Genomic DNA, 19388 nt, shown 5'->3' on the forward strand with positions numbered 1-19388 from the left:
AAATATTTTTGAGTTGTCAACTTAATTTTTCTCATATACAACGTATTTGTTTGCTTAAAATTGAAGTTTTAATTCCATTTTAATACCACTGGGAAAAAAGATAATGGAAGGGATTAAAAGTTGGCAGGTATGTTTACATCATGAATATCAGATTAGTGCAACAGTAAAGCAAATCTCAATTATTATATTTTTTTGTCCATATCAAAGTTAGTACCTTCTATGTACTAAACTACATGCCAAGCCATGCTATAAGCCAGTGGTTTCCAACAGGCGGCCCGGGGGACGCATCCGGCTCGCGAAGCTTTTTTAGTAGCCAGCGAACTAAAATATATTAGTTGTCATTTTTTTGCGGATAATTTTCGTAAAAAATCTGTATGGGTTTAAAATACTTTTCTTGTTAATAAAGACCTAATTTCTTCGTTTCTGTGAAATTTAACACACCAACGGGGCAAACAAATTTATTTCTCAGGTTTTGCATCCAAGAAAATATTTATTCAAATAAAAAAATAATCGTGTGTGTTGCTCTTTTTTATTTCATTTTTTTTGTGTTTTGTGAATAGAATTTAGCATGCGTGTATCAGAAATTTTCTCGAAGAAATTCTCCGATTTAACTTTTTGAAACCACTCATTTTGGACAAAAATATTTACACACACATTTGTAAATTTTAAAAGTAAATATCTATTCTCTGGTAGTTGCAACAGACAAACTTCAATTTTCTCATTGAACATTTTGTGCTAATAAGCAAGTTTTAATACCAACCTTTTTAAAGTTTCATATCTTATCAATTAGATATCTGTTGCACATTAATTGTTTAATACATAGGTGCACATTAAAGTTATTGTAGCCCGAATTTTTTAATATGCAATTAAATATTTTTAAAAATCTACTTCTTATTTTAATTTGTAATTCAATACTTTTTGTTTGTGCAACTTGGTAGAAATCTGACAGTAATATTTAATGTTCCTTCAAACATAAAAGAGTCCTACATAAAATTTTAATAAAGTGGCGGCCAGCCATTTGATTTGTGTTTTTAATTGTGGCCCTCGGCCTCATGTAAGTTGGAAACCCCTGCAAGCCATGGTCAAACCAGCTGCAAGGATTGCGAAATTAGATTCTTTTTTGACAGCTATATTCCTTATTATGTAGTAGTGAATAGTGTGAAAAATAGTAGTGAAAAAAGTTGCCAGTAACGACAAATTTTACATTACACCTCTTTTGAGTACAATCTTTTGTTCACTAAATGTTATGATGGAAATTACCAACATGATGCAAAAAAGGTTTAAAATATTGGCAAAGTACGAGAGAATTTTGCAAGCTTTCGTAAAGAGGCGTAGCACTTGGCTTTTATGTCCTCATATAAAATTGAAATTTTAATAAAATCATAAAATTTTTCTTTATAATGAATAAGAACTTTTGTGTCTGAATACACGCAAAATATTAACTCTATGGTTATTTTGTTCTTTTTTAGCCGTTGATTCTGAATGTAAGTAATATTTTTAGTAACTTATTCAATTTCGTCTTTTTTTTTTACATTGACAAAAACTTTACGTGTACTGATAACTTGTAAATGAAACCCAAATTTTGATAATAGTTATATCATTGATAATTAAATTCCCAGGAATATCTCTTTTTTTTAATAATTCCTTACATGTTTTATATTTAATTACTTTCATAGAATTATAATGCTGGATAGTATATGTCATACTTATTTAGCAAACAATAAAAATATGTATTTTTTTTTATCCCTGATGGTGATATACTTTTTGTTTAATTCAGTTTTAAATTATAAGCAAATCATGGAATTCGATGCATATTTTGTTCAAAAATGAGCACCTTATACTTGAGCACACTACATTAAAATAATCATTATTAATGTGTCAGTCCATCAACTCCTACACCAAAAAGCCTCCACGCGGTCTTTTATAAGTAGTCCGCGCAGACTATTTAAAATGTGAACCAGTTGTGCGTATGAACCCAAAACCTTTTATAAAAGTAATTGAGAGAAATTTGTTATATATATTTGAGAATGGAATCCGTAGTGGTTGACAAGTGAATAAGGCAAGCCGATTATATTCATAAATAAAACAAATTTTTAGTCATATATTTGCTACCACTTTCTTATTTTAACTAAATTTTGTATTAAATGACTCGTTCGTATGGAGGTGGATATCCTTCATAGTGGTCTGATCAGACTACTTATAAAAACCGTGTGGAGGCGATGGTCAGTCCCATGACTCGCAGGTTCTGGAGCCCGCTTCAAGCTGCTTTGCGATGCAGTTAGAATATAAATTCAGAAGTTTAATCAGTTTTTATCTATTAGAGAAAAGCGGAGATATTGTTAACTCTTTTTTTTGCAATAAATAAATGGTTTTTTGAAGAATTCATATGTTTTTAAAATAAACTTTTCATTTAAATACTAAATATTTGAACCGACAATATTTCCTGTCATTTTTTTTCATTAAAATAAAAATTTATACTAAATATGCATTCAGATATTGAGAATTTGATTGGTGCATTTTAAGTCAGACGATCAAACCACTTTCCGTTGGAATATTACTATTGTTTGCAAAAATCGTGAAGTATTATTCTTTAAGATTTTTGCTTTTAATTTTAGTTACATTTTCTGACATAAATTTTTAAAATATTGATACAAGAATTATCATTAATAAAGAATAATGATGTCACGTAAAAATTATGAATTGAATAAATCGAAAATACTCAACCGTTGATCGATTAACCTCTGAAAACGCTGGCTCTAAAAGCCTCGTGTTATGGAACTGATTCAATAATTTGTTCTTTTTATTATTAAAATAATTATAATTAGTAGTTTTTACTTCTATAAACGTATGTTTTTCTACACCTTATTTGCAAAGTATATTTAGGTTTTAAAAGTAATTTTAACTTTATATAACAGTTTTTTAGATCTTTACTAAATAGTGTTTCTCAAAATTAACTCATTAGTTATAGCTTTTAAAATATCAATGGTTATTTGAAATATTATCTGCAGCATTGTTACAAATATTACCTATATTTCGTAATTGTCGATTACGAAAAAGTTTTAAAATGAAGAATTTTCGAAGCAACTTTGTGAAACTAAGTGATAAATCAGTTTTATATATAAATACTGATAGCAATCAACCTGACGATAATGTATATTTAACTTTTAAAAGTATTTTTGGTGTTGTTTAATCTCTTTTACACTTTGTACAAAACGCATTGTCGACAATGAAACTCACGAATAAAACAGGGTTGTTGTATCTATAAAAGTGAAGATACTGGCAGAAATTTTATCTCTTAAGTAGAATTCTTAAAACTGTTCGCTACTATGGCTCACTATTTACTTTTTCTCAGACAAGAAACAATCCGGTCTAAACGTTTTAACTTTTAATTAATCTATATAGGTCTTTTTATTTATTTATTTATATATATATATAATCCGTGTTGAGCAGCCGACCCGCCCGATTCTGAGTTTACGACTATGAATTTTCAATTCTATAGCCTTGTAATTTTGAACTCAACCCAAAGGACAAGGGAACTCCTGGATCAAGCATTAGGAGAAACAAGCCTCCGTGGGGGACTTTTTGATATAACTAAACGGAATTTGCGTTAAATTAAGAGGAAAACTACGAAACACTCGAATGGTTAGTTCGACGGTAAGGGAATTCTAACACATAAACCGTCTACTGTTGTGGATATATTGTGTCAGTACTGTGGCCAGAGCGAGCCGAGGTCACCTCTGAGATTTGAACCTCAATTCATTGGTTGGCGGACGCTCTATCCCCTGAACCACCATCACGGCTTAGGCTTGGTATTTAGGGATATTTTACTCCTTCCGATAACAAGAATGATATGAACTGGCTTTAATACACGCTTTCCTTTTTTCCTGCCCTAATTTAAATCCACAGCTGTTAATTGCTATTTATAAAGTATTTAGTTTATTGAAGTTTTCGATCATTTGAATAGTTAGCTGATGCGTTGTTATGCGAATTTACTACGCAAATGTTGTTTACGTAAAACTGCGCAAATTTTTTTATGATTCACTTAAACGTTGCTATGTCAAATGAAGAATGCTGGAAGAAATATTATTCAAAGTTAAATGAAATAGATAGCAGTAAATAAATAAATACTCATGGTAAAATTGTTTTTTTTTCTTCTTCCTTTTACAGTGGTTACTGCTATTAACGGTAAGTAAATGAATATTATGTCTTTGTAGTTAAAAAGAAACTAAGAGGATTTGTTTAAAATAATTTTTTTTTATAAATTTGTGCTTTTAATTATTGGGCTAAATTGAAAAAAAAAACTTTATAACTTTTAAAATATTGATAAAAAGACATAGTTAAAAGGTGGTGCTACAGTTAACCCTTTTGAAGGCCGTGGTAAGTATGCTTACCACCACGTTTTACCACTTTTAATTTAGGTTTCCAATTTTCAATAACTTCAGATTTCTTGAAGTGAGTTTGAATAAAATTGGTAACCATTTGTCATTTTTGAAAAACGTATAAAAGTTATAAAATACATAATTCCTTTGGAAATACATAATTTAAGAAATTTATTTTATAAATAAAGAAAAATAAAAGTCAGTAAGTTCCTAATAGGTCATGGTAAATATATTTACCACCGAAAAAATGGCATTTTTATAAACTAAATGAGTTTTTTTTTATATCAATTACTGTTCTTAAAACAATTTCAATTCCAAAAATACTTTAATTTACCTTTATTAGAAATAAACGGCCCTTTAAAGGGTTAAGACGTGGTATTTGACTTCAAGGATATTTTGAACACACTCACTCTTATTTCTGTTCAGTTATCGGTGAAAATTTTAAAATACAGTTTATCTGAGCGTATATCGATCGTCTAAGTCTCATTTTCTCTTGATCTCAAAAATTATGACTCCTTTTTGTTGGTCAGGTTCGGATACGACTCAAATCTCTCGGCTGAAAATCTCTGAGCAATCTTTGAGCTGAAAACTGCCATTAAGGACGTAATCGAAAACTCCGATATCTCTCCTCTAAGATGCATTTATCCAAGTTTTTTATCATTCACTGAAATTTTCAGGACCTTTTCAACAAATTCCATGGTTTAACATGGACCTTTTTGGTTTCGATGGGACTTTTTCAGTAAATTCGATGGTACATATTTTTAAAGGCACTCTTTGCATCCTTGCATAATGGGCAAATTTTATTACAGACAGAATACATAGACCTAATTCATAGATCTTTACAAATTTAAACTCTTCTAACTCGACAAGGAAAACTCCAATTTGAACATAGATGGTTGCATATTACATAGCAAAATGTGATTTTAATAGTTTATACGAAACCGAACTTTTTTTTTAGATAAATCTTTTTAAACATAAAAATATTTAACGTTTAGAGAAATGGTCCTCCTCGACCTTAAACGATGACTTTTTCTACAGGGAATAGACACTTTCTTTAGGATCTCAAATCTGCTTAATGTTAATTTTCCATAACCTACTTCGTTTTAAGAAGATCAAGCTAGACAAGAATAAAGCAATCACGCAGTACCACTGAGGGTCTAGATACTTTTGGCTAGATTGTATATCATAAAATTGATCCTGATAACTATAAGTTACTTTTTAAGCTTTTACAAAATTTCTGCGTTATCAATAAAAAAGGAATCTAGATAATCGAAAAATAGGACAATCATTTATTGTCTGGAGTTCAAAACGATGACTCTTAATTCGTATGACTGCATATTAAAAAGTGGTGGAAAGTCACCCTCATACGTGTGCAGGCAGTTATCGATGCAAAAGGGGGATCAATATCATATTGATATATGACTCAGGACACTCTGAGTTTGTACTACGGGCAGTCCGGATGCTTTTGCCTAGATTGTATGTCATAAAACTGATCCTAAAAACTATAATTCACTTTTTAGACTTTCATAATTTATTTTTTAAGCTGTACGCAGTTGCTGTTGAAGTTTTTAACTTTTATTTCATGCAGCTCAAAAATTGTCAACCTGTACGTTTTCCGGTTTTGATATTGGACTATCAATATTTTTTTTTGTCTTATTTAAATTTTATGGTTATAACTAAGTCTTTCTTTCTGTTGTCACTTAAAGTGTGATTATTAAATATGATGATTCTATCCCTAATTGTGTTTGGTACTTTTTTTACAGATTTGAAAGAAAGAGGTAAGTTTGATATTTTTTTTATCGAATCATATAAGACTAAACTATTTTCCATAAATTATTTTCTATAAAATCAAGCATGCATTATTAAATTTGCATCATTAATATAGATTTAATAATGCATTGTCTATGCATAAAATAAATTATTTTTAACTGTTTAAATTGTGGAAAAAAAAGTTTTAGTTACACCTGTATTAAAAATGGCTGCATTATTGCTAATTAGTTGATAAAAATTTCATTTTAACCCGTCTGTTGCCAAAAATTCTCACTCAAAAATCGTTCAAAGATCTCGTTCATTTTTCAAAAAGACAAACATTTGTAAATTAATAGCATTTTTTTCAATTTACTTATACTTAAGAATCGCATTTGTGTTCACCGAAATAACTCAGCAAAATATATATTAATAAGTACTTATAGTTTGGTTGCTTTACTGCTGATTTCTTCTTATTTTTTGTTGTTGAAGAGGTACCTTTTTTAACATTAAAGTACTGAGCAAACAATACGAAATTTTGTATCATGGAAATAAATATAGAAGCAGAAAACGCAAGTGTTTAATTTTCCTAATCATAATTACTTTTATTTGAGTTAAAGTTAGGTTTTCCACTCGCGTAGTATATTTAGCAGTATTTATGATTGAACTTTTAATTCAGATTTAGAAATAAAAAATTGTTTATAATGATTATATGATTTATAATGAACATAAGCATTTTTTAAAACATTTTTCTTACTTCTCTGAGCAGTTTTAAGAATTACGAGTTCTTACATTGTATAGAAATACTTAGAAAACCAACATTTTTAATTTTTCTAACATTACTTACTTTTATTTCAGTTCGAGTCGTTTTTAAAGGTAAGTAAAGTCAATATTGAAATTATTTAAATGACACTAAATCTCATTCGTTTAGATTTCAGATCTGCAAACAATTGAAACTACTACTTTTTTGTTGTGTTTAAATTAGTTTCAAAATCAAATAGTCAAAAAATCAATCTAATTTAAATTGAAATTTATCATCTGAAACAGGAAGAATAAAAAAATTGGGATTAATCTATACATTTATATGCACTAAATACTCATATATGTGCTCATAGGATAAATAATTTCGAAAAAGAGCAGACCACCTTGAATAACTTTTGATATAATGATAGGATTTTCACTTTCTAGGACTCAATATTAATGGTCTGAAGGGGTGACATCAAATATATTCACTAATTAGGTATATTTTAATTTGCCTAATGGACATTGATTTTACTAATTTATCTTCTGAGACTATTTCATTCCAGTCCTTAAGTATAGCACATTTAACTATTTTCCAATGGTTATTTTATATTCCGTGATTCTCCGTTCAAGCAAATCCCACAAAATTTTTTGTTGGATGAAAGATACTCCTCAGATAGCAAAATAAGGTTTATTTCCATTCAGCAAAAACCTTTTAATGTAAACCTAAAAAGGTTTGTAAAGCGGTTTGCGTATAAACCTTCTAATCTTAAAGCTAGATCTGTGACAATCTTCTCTATTCTATGCACATTACCCTAATCCAAAACCTTGAAAAACAACCTTCTATATAAAAACCTTAAATCGAGGTTGATTTAGTGCTTTCAAGGGCGAAAAAATCCTCAAATAAAACTAGTCTCAAGGTGAAAATAATCTTAAATTTAGATAATTATAAAGTTTCTTTTCGTAAAGTTTTGCATGCTGAGCTAAAATCCACCTTGTCATGAAATTTTAATGGACAATGCAATTTGACCCTATTGCTAGTGTGACGTTAGCTAAAACGTCATTATGGACCTGAGTGACCATTTTACCTAAGTAACAATACTTCTTTCTTGGCCATAGATGGCGCCACTGGAAAACAAGAACAATCGCACCCCCTCTGCCTAAACAGGCATACGTCAACAACAATAATACTTCTTAAAAAAGCTTTAAAAAATAAGTTTTAATCCATTGAGGATGAAAAATTGGAAACGGCAACATTTTTTCTTTATTGAAAAAAGGTTTTTAGAACATACATTTTCGTGATAACAAAAAGAAAATTCCGGCGCAAAGTTGCCGTACGGTTACACGCTTTCTTTGCTCTGATGGTGTATCGAGTGGATGCTATGGCTTATACAAAAATCATCCGTAGCCTCACAATGTATATCGTTTGCTTAGGCTTGTAAAACTACTCGACCCTAGGCACAAGATTTTTTCCCCAGCTTGTTTAAGTAATCAGTTTTGCTCTTTTTTTAAGTCAATAAATTCCAGATTACTAACTCAACTTATCCTAAATGAATCTCAAGAAAATAACATTCTATGTTTAACAGTCGGAAATATACTTTAAGTTTTAACTGAGTTCTTGAGTGAACAGGGAAGAGTCAGATGATATAATTAAAATAATCCAAGATACCAAAAAAAAAATCACTTGAAGTTTTAAAACTCCAATATTTTTTCACCAAAAAATCTGGTTTTATAACATTTCTTTTAAACGAATTGTTCATTTTTAATTCAATATACGTGTTTTGTTACATATAGTATGTATAAGAATAGGACATATTTTAAAAATTATTAATAAAATTTATGCAAATTTTTACGAAAATCAGAAAAATTTTATAAAATCTATCTTGAAAAATCAAAATTTTTTTTTCTAATTGTTTGTGGCCAACCTTATTTTTTGGATGCAATTATATTTTGTATTTTTTGGCACGTTAGGATGAAAGAAGAGAGCTTAAATTAGATGCTATCTTTCCTACTTCTAAGTATAGAAAAGGTGGTGTTAAGATCTGAGGTGTGGGTGATAATATGAAGAATATAGATTCAAAAATGAACAAAACTCATTACTTAAACTTGTGAAAATTGTGGTTTATCTTTAGTTGAGCTACTATTTATGTTTTTAAAGGACAACGATACCAAGCACACAACTATGGTCCTTTTTTAATTAACCAATCCAACTCCGTAAATCACTCCTGCCTCCAAACTTAATACAAAAGAGCATTTTTATGACTTACTCGAACGGAGAATCAGAGAGAATGAAATATTTGACTGGAATAACTGAAAAAATGATTGTGTCAGAATAGAAAGCTGGAAACAGAGAAGAAACTTCTTAATTAGTTAAGTCATTGCCATACAAGTTGAGAAAGGTTACAAAAAAATGATATTCGAAAAAGTATTAACTTTAAGTTGAAAGCAGTTGTTGTAGATGTGACCGGCAAAGTATGAAATGCCGACATTATATATAATGCCTGACGTTTTTAGGCAAAGTATGAAATATGAGAAGTATTACATACTTTGCCTAGGCATTATATATAATGCCGGATGCTATTTAGGCAAAGTATGAAATAAACTCCCTGATGAGGTTATTATGTAAATGATGTGCATGTTACTGTGAATGACCGAAATCGGTGGTTGTTGACTTTCACCGGTGAATGTTGACAATCTCATAGTCGCTTTGGTGAATGTCCGAAATATTTATTACATCCGATTTGATATTAATTTATTCATGGATATAATTACATTTATTCGATATTTTAATACTTACTGACGATAGATTAGAAGAAACATGAGTGTTTGGAGTATCGGGCAAAAGTATACCGGGCAGTGGCACTGAACCTTAAAAAAACATCAGTGTAGGGTATACCGGGCAAATGTATACCAGGCAATGGCACTTGATCTTAAGAAACCTCATCATTTACATTATAACCTCATCTGGACGTTTATTTCATACTTTGCCCAGATAGCATCCGGCATTAAATATAATGTTTAGGCAATGTGTGAAATATGAATCATTTCATACTTTGCCGGCTAGTTTTAGGCATTATATATAATGCCGGATTTCATACTTTGCCGGTAACATAGACATTTCTGACAATGAACACTGACCTTGAAAAGCAATGTTAACGCCAATTTTACATAATCAAATTTTAGCACTTTTTAACGTTACTGGGACGTTGCAAGAATCATATAAATATTATTTTACAAGGACATCCCATTTACTTTGTGATTATTGCATAAACATAAAAGATGATAGTGTGCGCGCATAATGCGCATAATCTCGCCAGTAAGAGTAAATTCACTGATTATTTGAGAAATTACTTTTGGTTTTTTAGTGGTTTATAAAATATTTTTTTTAACGCTATATTGACATTAAAATAATGGTATTTTTATTAAAATAATGGTAATAGTTTTTACTCATAAACAGATAGACAAAGAAAAAACACGTGCTATTGTATTTTTTTTAATAATTAATTGTAAGATTAAAACTGACTGTTTTAAAATTAATTGTAAAAATAAATTTTTTGGTTGGTTGGTTCTAATGCCACTTGCCACACGGGTAAGCCTGCTTGGTGAAACCGAGCAAATTTAAGGCAAAGTGTGCGATACTTGTTTTTCAGTGGCGCCATCTATGGCCAAGAATTCGACTTCTGCCACATCATACGTCCCACCTGCTTATAAGGCGGATCCATTCATTCATCTACAGATCGTAATTTTGACCTGAATGAGAGAACGATCGGTCTCCAATCCAGTACCTCCAGAGGTTTGGATTTGCTATGGGAACATGGAGGCCCTTTACGACTCGACAGAATTTTAACGTACATCAGTCACCAACTACACGGGGAGTCTTCGGTCGGCGGGGTTCGAACCCGCGAACTCTCGGACATGGGCCCAGCTCTCTACCGACCAGGCTATCTATCACCTCCTACATCAAAAAGCCTCCATACGGTCTTTTATAAGTAGTCCGCGCAGACTGCTTAAAAAGTAAACCAGTTGTGCGCATGAACCCAAAACCTTTTATAAAAGTAATTGAGAGAAATTTATCGTATATATTTGAGAATTGAATCTGTAGTGGTTGACAAGTGAATAAGGCAAACTAATAATATTCATATGTAAAACAAATTTTTAGTCATGTATTTGCTGCCACTTTCCTATTTTAACTAAATTTCTTTCAGTTATAGGAGGTGTTGGGCTATCCCGGACTATAAATTTTTTAGAAAGTTTAATTTCAAGATTATAATTAAAAACAATCAAGCAAATATTTGTTCGGATTGATCATATATAATCTGCAAACAATAAGTATATATTTTATATTATCGACGTATTAAGCGGTAATGAGATTTAGTTTTATTTAAAAAAAAATTTAAATTTAGAAGATTTACTGATATATTTTTATATTTTAATTTGTTGCTTACATTTAATTCATTTTATTTACAGCTGCCAGAAAAGGAGGTAAGATACATAATCAGTTTTATTAACAGAACTTTTAATTCGATTTTATGTACAAATTATTGTTCTTAATTATTTCAATTATTTCTTATTATTAAGTTTTTTTCTTCTTCACATTAACAATTAACTGTTGAAATGCTTGACAGTTATAATTTTTTAAACAAACTTTGATGAAAATAAAATTATTTTTTGCAATTTTAGTACATTTATTTTGGAAAGTTTTTGTTCAGAATTTCAATTTCTAAAGAAATTCAAAAATTTTTGAATTTTTAAAACGCTAAGAAATTTGTTTCTGTCTTTCAGTTAGAACGCTAAAAGAGAAGGTTGCATTTTATATGTAACTGATATATTTGCAGCAATATTTATTTATAAAATTATTTTTTATGAAAATACAAAGTCATACAAAGTATGAAAAAATTAAAATAATTTTTACACTAGAGCTAGGCTTTATATTTGGAATTTAAAATAGACCTCATACTTAAAGTAAAAAAATAACCACCGAGCTTTTGAAAATATTATGTACTGGATATTTATTGATATTCTAAAAATTATTTTCTTTTCTTTTGAAAATACCTAAAATTATTCTAATTTTGACTATAGTAATTGAATTCATTTAGCTTAATAATTGTTTCAGCTAATTGTGTTCGATATTTCATTATTTGATTTATGATGAATAAAATTTCGTTTAATTGAAAGAGAATTTAAAAAAGAATTCATGATATTTTCCATGTCATCATAATGAAGAATTTTAGTTTTATGAATAATTCACAAAAGCTGTACGAAAATTGCGAATCTTAATTTGAAACTTTAATGTGTTTTTTACAAAAAAGCTTCGGATCTCGTGGTTTTCGTGCTAACATTGCTAATATTTTATTGAAATATATTTACTTGTTTTAGTACAAGTAGTTGGAAGTTCGAGATAATTACATATTACCTATAACTCAATTTTTTCCAAACTGTTAACGAAACTTTTATAATATGTTTTTAAATACGGTGAAATTTAAAATAGACCTCATACTAAAAGTAAAAAAATAATCACCGAGCTCTTAAAAATCTTATGTACTAGATATTTATTGATAATCTAAAAATTATTTTCTTCTCTTTTGAAAATACCTAAAATTATTCTAATTTTGACTAAAGTAATTGAATTCATTTAGCTTAAATTATTTGTTTCAGCTAATTATGTTCTATATTTCCTTATTTGATTCAAGATGAATAAAATTTTGCTTAATTGAAAGAGAATTAATAAAAAAAAATTCATGACATTTTCCATGTCATGATAATGAAGAATTTTAGTTTTATGAATAATTCACAAAAGCTGTACGAAAATTGCGAATCGTAATTTGAAACTTTAAACAGGAAAACTTTGGACCTCATAGTTTTCATGCTAACATTGCTAATATTTTATTGAAATTCACCGAAGAGCCATTACATTATGACCACCCTTCATCTATAACAATGGGCTCGCCCAGATTTTCATGGTTTCTCGCCCAGGAACAATGTTTTCTTGGGACACATTAGGACCCATAATATTCATAGAACAATCCTTGACGTCTGTAAGCTACTTGAGCATAGTTGCAGACCAGGTTTACATATTCCTGCAACAGTTTTTCCTGCGGGGGATGGTGTTTGCCAACAGGATAATGCACCATGTCATAAGGGTCGAATCATCGAGGAACATTCCAGTGACTTTCAAGTTATGTCTTGGCCCCCAAATTCATCTGACCTTAATCCAATAGAGCATTTGTGGTCCTACTTGGAAAACCAAATTCGCGCTGCCACGCTACCCCCTAGCAGGACCAGTTGGTGAGCTCTTGGTACCAGATACCTCAGACTATCAGCACCTTGTGGAATCAATGCCACAGCGGGTGCTAGCAGTTTTGAGGGTAAAGGTGGTCCTACATGTTATTAGCAGAGTAGCCATAATGTAATGGCTCTTCGATGTATATCTACATGTTTTAGTACAAGTAGTTGGAAGTTCGTGATAATTACAAATTACCAATAACTCAATTTGTTCCAAACTGCTAACGAAACTTTTATAATATTTTCTTAAATACAGTGAAATTTTTTTAAATCGCTTATAAAATTATATATTTGAAAATATATGATTTTATTTAAAAATGATAAATTATGGATGCGTTTATAAATTTTTTAATTTGTTACATTATATTTTCCTTTTAGCCATGAAAGGTAATGTTTATTTGTGTGCAATAACTATTTAAAATATTGGAAAATATTTATGATTTTGAAATGCTTTAAAAATTTATGAAAAAATTGAGAACAATTTCATCAGTTGCAACACAATTAATTAGTAAACCATGTAATCATAACATATGTTTTAGATTCGCAAACGCAGGTTATTTATCGAATGCGTTATGTTAAAACTATATGTTTCGTACAAAGAATTGAGTCTTGATGACTAGGATATGGAGGCAAGGAAAGGAACTAATGAGAAATAATGAAATGAAGTAAAATTTGAAAACTGCTTTTCGGCTGAATTTTTTTTTTAATGTAGACGAATTTTTTCATATTTGTATGCATACTCGAAATATGGAAAATATTAAAGCAGTCAATATTTTCATGAAGCAGCATCTTGGTATAATTCGTATTTTTAAAACCAATCAATCAAGCGATCAATTTAAATTTTAAATTTATATACGGAAGATGATAAAGGCTAACGTTGCCTCTCGGTTTAATTTCTCGGCTTAATTTTTTACATGATGCTTTTAATACTTGTATTTATACTCGAAATATTTAAAATATTATTTAAAATTAAAAAATTGTTTAGATGAATTTAAAATAATTTAAATATAGTAAAAAAAAATGCTTTAAAATTAATTGATTACGATGAATTTAGTTTTCATATTGCTCAAAGTTCTGTATTCAAATTGATTCTAAATATGATATTGCGACATATTAATTATTATTTAAACATTTTTATTTTAGGAGTTAAAAAACTAGGCAAAAGTAAGTATATATGTATATAGACAAAGTTAGAGAGAAAGAGTAGCAGAGATAAGAGTAAAATAAGTCAAAAAATAGCAAAAAAATTTAAAAATAAATACATGCGAAATATTTATGTAGTAATTAAACGCACATAATTTTTTTTCCAGTACAACATTAATTTTAAAATTGCAATAGGAAATATGGAGATCATGTTTAAATATTGTCAGACCAGAATTGGAGTTGTTTAAAACGGGCTTAAAAATTCTAAAAATTACGCTATTGCTAACAGAAAATTTGCCTCTTTTTTTTTTTTTTTTTTTTTTTTTTTTTAAATTTACCCCTTAAGCATTTAGAGGTCAAGAAAGACGAAGTTAAACATTTTGCTGGAAGAATAACTCATATCATTTGCCACAAATATATTAAATGATCGAGATTCGTTTTTTCTTATTGTTACCTTTGCTTTTCAAAAATTTTAACACCCATGAGAATTTTGATTATGTAGCGCAAATAAAAAAATAAATAAACGGTGCTTATTAAAAAACTTTTTTAACCAATTTGGTCTTTCCTATCTATTTAAATGATATACTTCAAACATTTTCTTAGACAAGTAAGCACATACATTTCGAAATTTTAATTTTTTTCACAAGGTTTTTAAATTAAGATATAAAATGTGTCGACAGATGGCACTGCTAACAAGAAAATGTGTGATACATGTCAGTCTAATCCCTCTGAAATATTCTGTTATTGCATCATTCATGGCTGTTAGCAGCTTGCAGTTCTTCGGTTGACAATTTTAATAACTAATTTTGAAACTTGACGGAAATAAATATAACTCGTTTCCTAAGGAGAATGCAGCAAACCGTACATTTCTGTCATCTTCGTTTTCTTAAACTGATTTGCCGAATTGTCGATCATTTTCGGGTAACTAGATGTAGGAAAATAATTAAATCAGCTTTTTATAGCGTTATCTTTAACTTAAAAATTTATTTTGCAAGTATTTCAATAACTTGAATAGAATTTTCTATTCTAATTTTCTATTCTAATCCTATTTTCTATTCTAATAGAATTTTCGAAGATCATTTTCGAAACTTGTTAATGTGTCCTTAAATAAATGTTCTTTATTACTGAATTTAGTAATTAACAATATTGTTTTTTTTTCTTTCCGTAGAAATGGACAAACAGTGAAGTAGAAGGAAATGGAATTTCTCTCTGGAGCATGCATGAAATTTTTGGTTGTTGTAATTTCACAATTTAGAATTAGAAATAAAAAAAAACGTTAATTGTATTTCAAAATGCTTCTTAATTGTATTAAAATAAAATAAAATATGTACTGTAAGCAAGTTTTATTTTTGATCAAGAATTTTTAAATTTATGTATTGTTAATTAAATTTATGTTTTGCTTCTCACATAAGAAGTGGGCTGCTATGGAAACACAGCAACGATAGCAGCATAAAAAAGGAAAATAGCTGTTTAACACGTTGAGCGCAGCGTCAGCCAACGGTGGCTGACACTGAAATTACATTTAGGCGGCGTCAACCACCGGTGGCTGACACTGAAATTACATTTAGACAGCGTCAACTACCGGTGGCTGTCACTGAAATTACATTTAGGCTGCGTCAACCACCGCTTGCTGGCGCAGACCTTTAACATAGGCAGCGAAAAACAGTTGGCTGACAGCGTATAACATGATATAGAACTATAAAATTTGCACTCTTTTATGGAATTGCTGGAAATTTATACAAAATTTACTTAATTATTGTGATTCTTGGCTTAATAAATTCAATTTAATAGATTCTTATCCACCACTATTTCTACATAATTCGTAGGCTTATATAGTTCACAACTTTTGTCAGTTAAATCATGATAAACCTTCTAAAAAAATAGCAAAATTCGTCTAATATTTGCGAATTTAGTTTGTAGTTATTTACTGTGGCAATTATTTATGGTGTGGTAGTTATTTATGGTGGGCAAGCCATGTAAAATTAGCGTGGCACTCAACGTGTTAAAAGGAAGATAGAATCAGTGTATCGTAGATAAATATAAAGGGTATTAACATGAGGGCATTTAACAGTGTTTTTCGAAACTCTCTCGCCAAGAAAAATAAAAATAAGCGATGGTTTGAGTGCCTTACATGGGGTTCAAAGCTATCATTTTAAACTACTATCTTAATATAAAGAATTATATGAGTTTTAGAACAGACTAATAGCAGTTTAAAGCGAGAAACAACATGAATAAAGCACAAATGAAAGTACATATAAATGGAGATACTATAGTTTCAGTTCTATAAATTACCCCTTGTCTAAACGTCAAATGGTGGTTGAGAAGTAAATAGGCAAACACTTGCATATTGGTTTAACCAGTAAGGACAGAAGAACTAGTTTGAACAAATAAATAAAAAGATAGAGATAAGAAATAAGAGTGACGGGACTTGGCTGGAACACAAGGGTGCAACAGAATTAATTAAAATTCCAAATGTTGGGAAAATGAATGTTGGACTTCCGAATGTTGGGAAAAGGTGGTACTCCAGAAAAATCATTAACTGGATTTTTAAAGCTTTTCAAAACATACAATGACTACTTGAATGACTGAATAGAGTTTGGAAGGTGAAAAGCAGTGTTGAATGATTTAAGGGGAAGAAAATTTAAACTTGTGATTAGAATTTCAACTGTTGTTAGAAACAATTTTACAATTTCAACTGTTTAGAAGAGTTAGAATTAGATTATTAAGTTTCTAATTTATTTGGAGAAATAAAATTGTAAAGCTCCGAGAATTCGCGAGCATTAATTAGCAGAGGGCGTAGCCTTTAATGTAAGTAAAATAAACTTTAAGAAACATCAAGGTATAAAAACTGAGAATTTAAATAAAGCTTTAAATAAAAAATTGAGAAGCTCGCTTAAAAGAAACTGCATCAGAGTTTTTGGGAACTACCGAACAGAATTCGAGCTCGCTTGCGATTATAAGAGAAAACATTAAGAGCTTTGAGACGATAAAAATTACGTGTTCATTAAATTGAGGGGAAGCCCTTGCAGAAGTACAGATTAGTTCAAACTTCGAATTATCAATAGTAATTTTAAGATAATTATTTTTCTCTCGTCTGTTTATATGCTGGATTTATTTAATTAATTGACTAGAAAAATTAGGCATAAAGCATGGGGGGGGGAAAACTATGTCAAAGCTACTGTATTGAATGACCATTGATAATAACATTTCTCGTGAAAATAATTCTGTTTAATAGCACCCAAATATACAGTGTTTAAATTCATTAATCCTCAAATGGTTAATTTTTTCATTTATTGCTTAGAATAAAAGTTCCCATGAGAGCCCATTGTGTGCCAAATGATTCATGGATGTTAAGACTCTACAATGTGGTGATAGCTGATTATGGCGTGCGTTGCGTACGGGTACTCTTGATTTTTCAGACAAACTGGTACCCATCGATCTGAAGCACGGTGGGCTTCAAGCTAACTTTGGGGATCAAACTCAAGCTCTTCACAATTGTTCAGTGCCTTACCCATTGACCATTCCAGACTCCTTGACGAGAATAACTAAGTATAAAATTGTAAAATAGCATTATATTGATGGAATAGTAGTAGCAATTTATTTCCGTTGCTCTACTAGAGCTATAAACGACAGTCTGGGAAACATTCCTGAGAATGATCCGCATCACAGTTTTGATCCTCAGCGGAGGAAAAAAATATATTGCGAAAATATTAGCGACAAAACTTTTTTATTGAAATTATAGAATTACATGCTTATTTATAATTCTGTCATACTCGAATTTTCTTTCGCAAAATAAGATTTTCCCCCTTCCAAAATTATGTGTTCGCCAAAAGTCGCTGATTTGGCGAGATATTTCCACTTATACGCAAAATTGATGATTAATTCAAAACTTTTGCAAATTTTTAAGGTCCCAGGTAACTTTAAGAACGGGTAAATAACTTATATTTTAACTTCTATATTATATATTTAACTTATATTTTCCACATAGATGAAAATTATCAAAATCATTACCTTACTCCTTTTTTATTGCATATTTTTATGAGCCCAGATAATGCAGCAATCCAGTAAGTTTCTTAAATTAGAGTACACACGCTTTTAATTTCCCCCAAAATGGGGCTTTTCTAAATATGAACGTTTTGTGCCATTTTTAGAATAAGTATATAAGCATAGACAGCGCTGTCTTTAGACAGACTGAACTTGAACTAACAGTCCTGAGTAACTGTTGCAAATTCACAGCAGTTATTAATATATATTTTTATTCACAAAATGTATTATTTTATATGACGTCGGAGATTTAAATGAAAAAAAAAGTTTTAATGCATTTGTGACCAGCACTAAATGTTAATTTGGAAAGAACTGCTCTGACTCTTCAAATGGTATTTTAAAAAAAGAAAGTCCCATTAATATAAATTAACAACCACTATAAGTTTCATGAGAACACATGATTGCAGTACTTTTGTGTCCGCACTAGCGTCGTGGAGACCTTTGTTCGATCAAACTTATAATTAATAATTAATATTGAAAACTCAAGTTAGAAGTTATACTTTTAAGATAAAAAGTTTTAAAAAAATTCTGCAGGTTTATGCACTATTCTAGAGCTTCAATACGCCATCCTGCGGGGATTCACGAATTTAGCCTAACGGGTAAAAGTTTTGCTTTGGACAGGTTTCTATAGTTAAAACTCGATAAAATGAAAATAGGTTTTGTAATCATAGGAAGTTACATAATAAGTGCAAAAAAAAAAAGTGCGTGGAGTCCCTCCGTGCGGAAGAAGTTAAACTTCGTAACCTGCAACGCTAATTGTAGAAGAATCAGCAGTCGTAGAAGGATCACTAGTTCTATTCAACGACTCTTTTTCCTGCTCCCTAGTAAATTATATGTGTATCAAAACAAACTAAAAAAATATTTAGAGAAAAACAAAAATTTATGACTTTTATTATTTTTATGTTAGTGAGAACCAAAACAATATGGAAATGAATGAGGGAAAACTGGATCCTACCACGTGATTTCCCGGCCAATAAAAATGTAGCGTTAAACGTTTAACGCTTCCTTGTTGGAAGTCGCATACGAAGTATAACTTCAAAAATATTTATAGAA

The 19388-nt window shown here is 29.9% G+C and overlaps 1 long non-coding RNA gene across 1 annotated transcript in view; it reads left to right on the forward strand.

Annotated features, from left to right (window-relative positions):
* Positions 1 to 15627, forward strand: part of LOC107452449 (uncharacterized) — a gene marked incomplete at its 5' end in the record, with an annotated part of 42588 nt that extends 26961 nt beyond the window's left edge. Inside the window, 2 exon segments of the long non-coding RNA XR_011637611.1 lie at positions 14292 to 14312; positions 15460 to 15627. This is a non-coding gene — a long non-coding RNA (uncharacterized lncRNA).
* Positions 15628 to 19388: the final 3761 nt, after the last annotated feature.

Source organism: Parasteatoda tepidariorum, chromosome 9 (assembly GCF_043381705.1).
Source record: "Parasteatoda tepidariorum isolate YZ-2023 chromosome 9, CAS_Ptep_4.0, whole genome shotgun sequence".
In the NCBI taxonomy this organism is placed as follows: domain Eukaryota; kingdom Metazoa; phylum Arthropoda; class Arachnida; order Araneae; family Theridiidae; genus Parasteatoda; species Parasteatoda tepidariorum.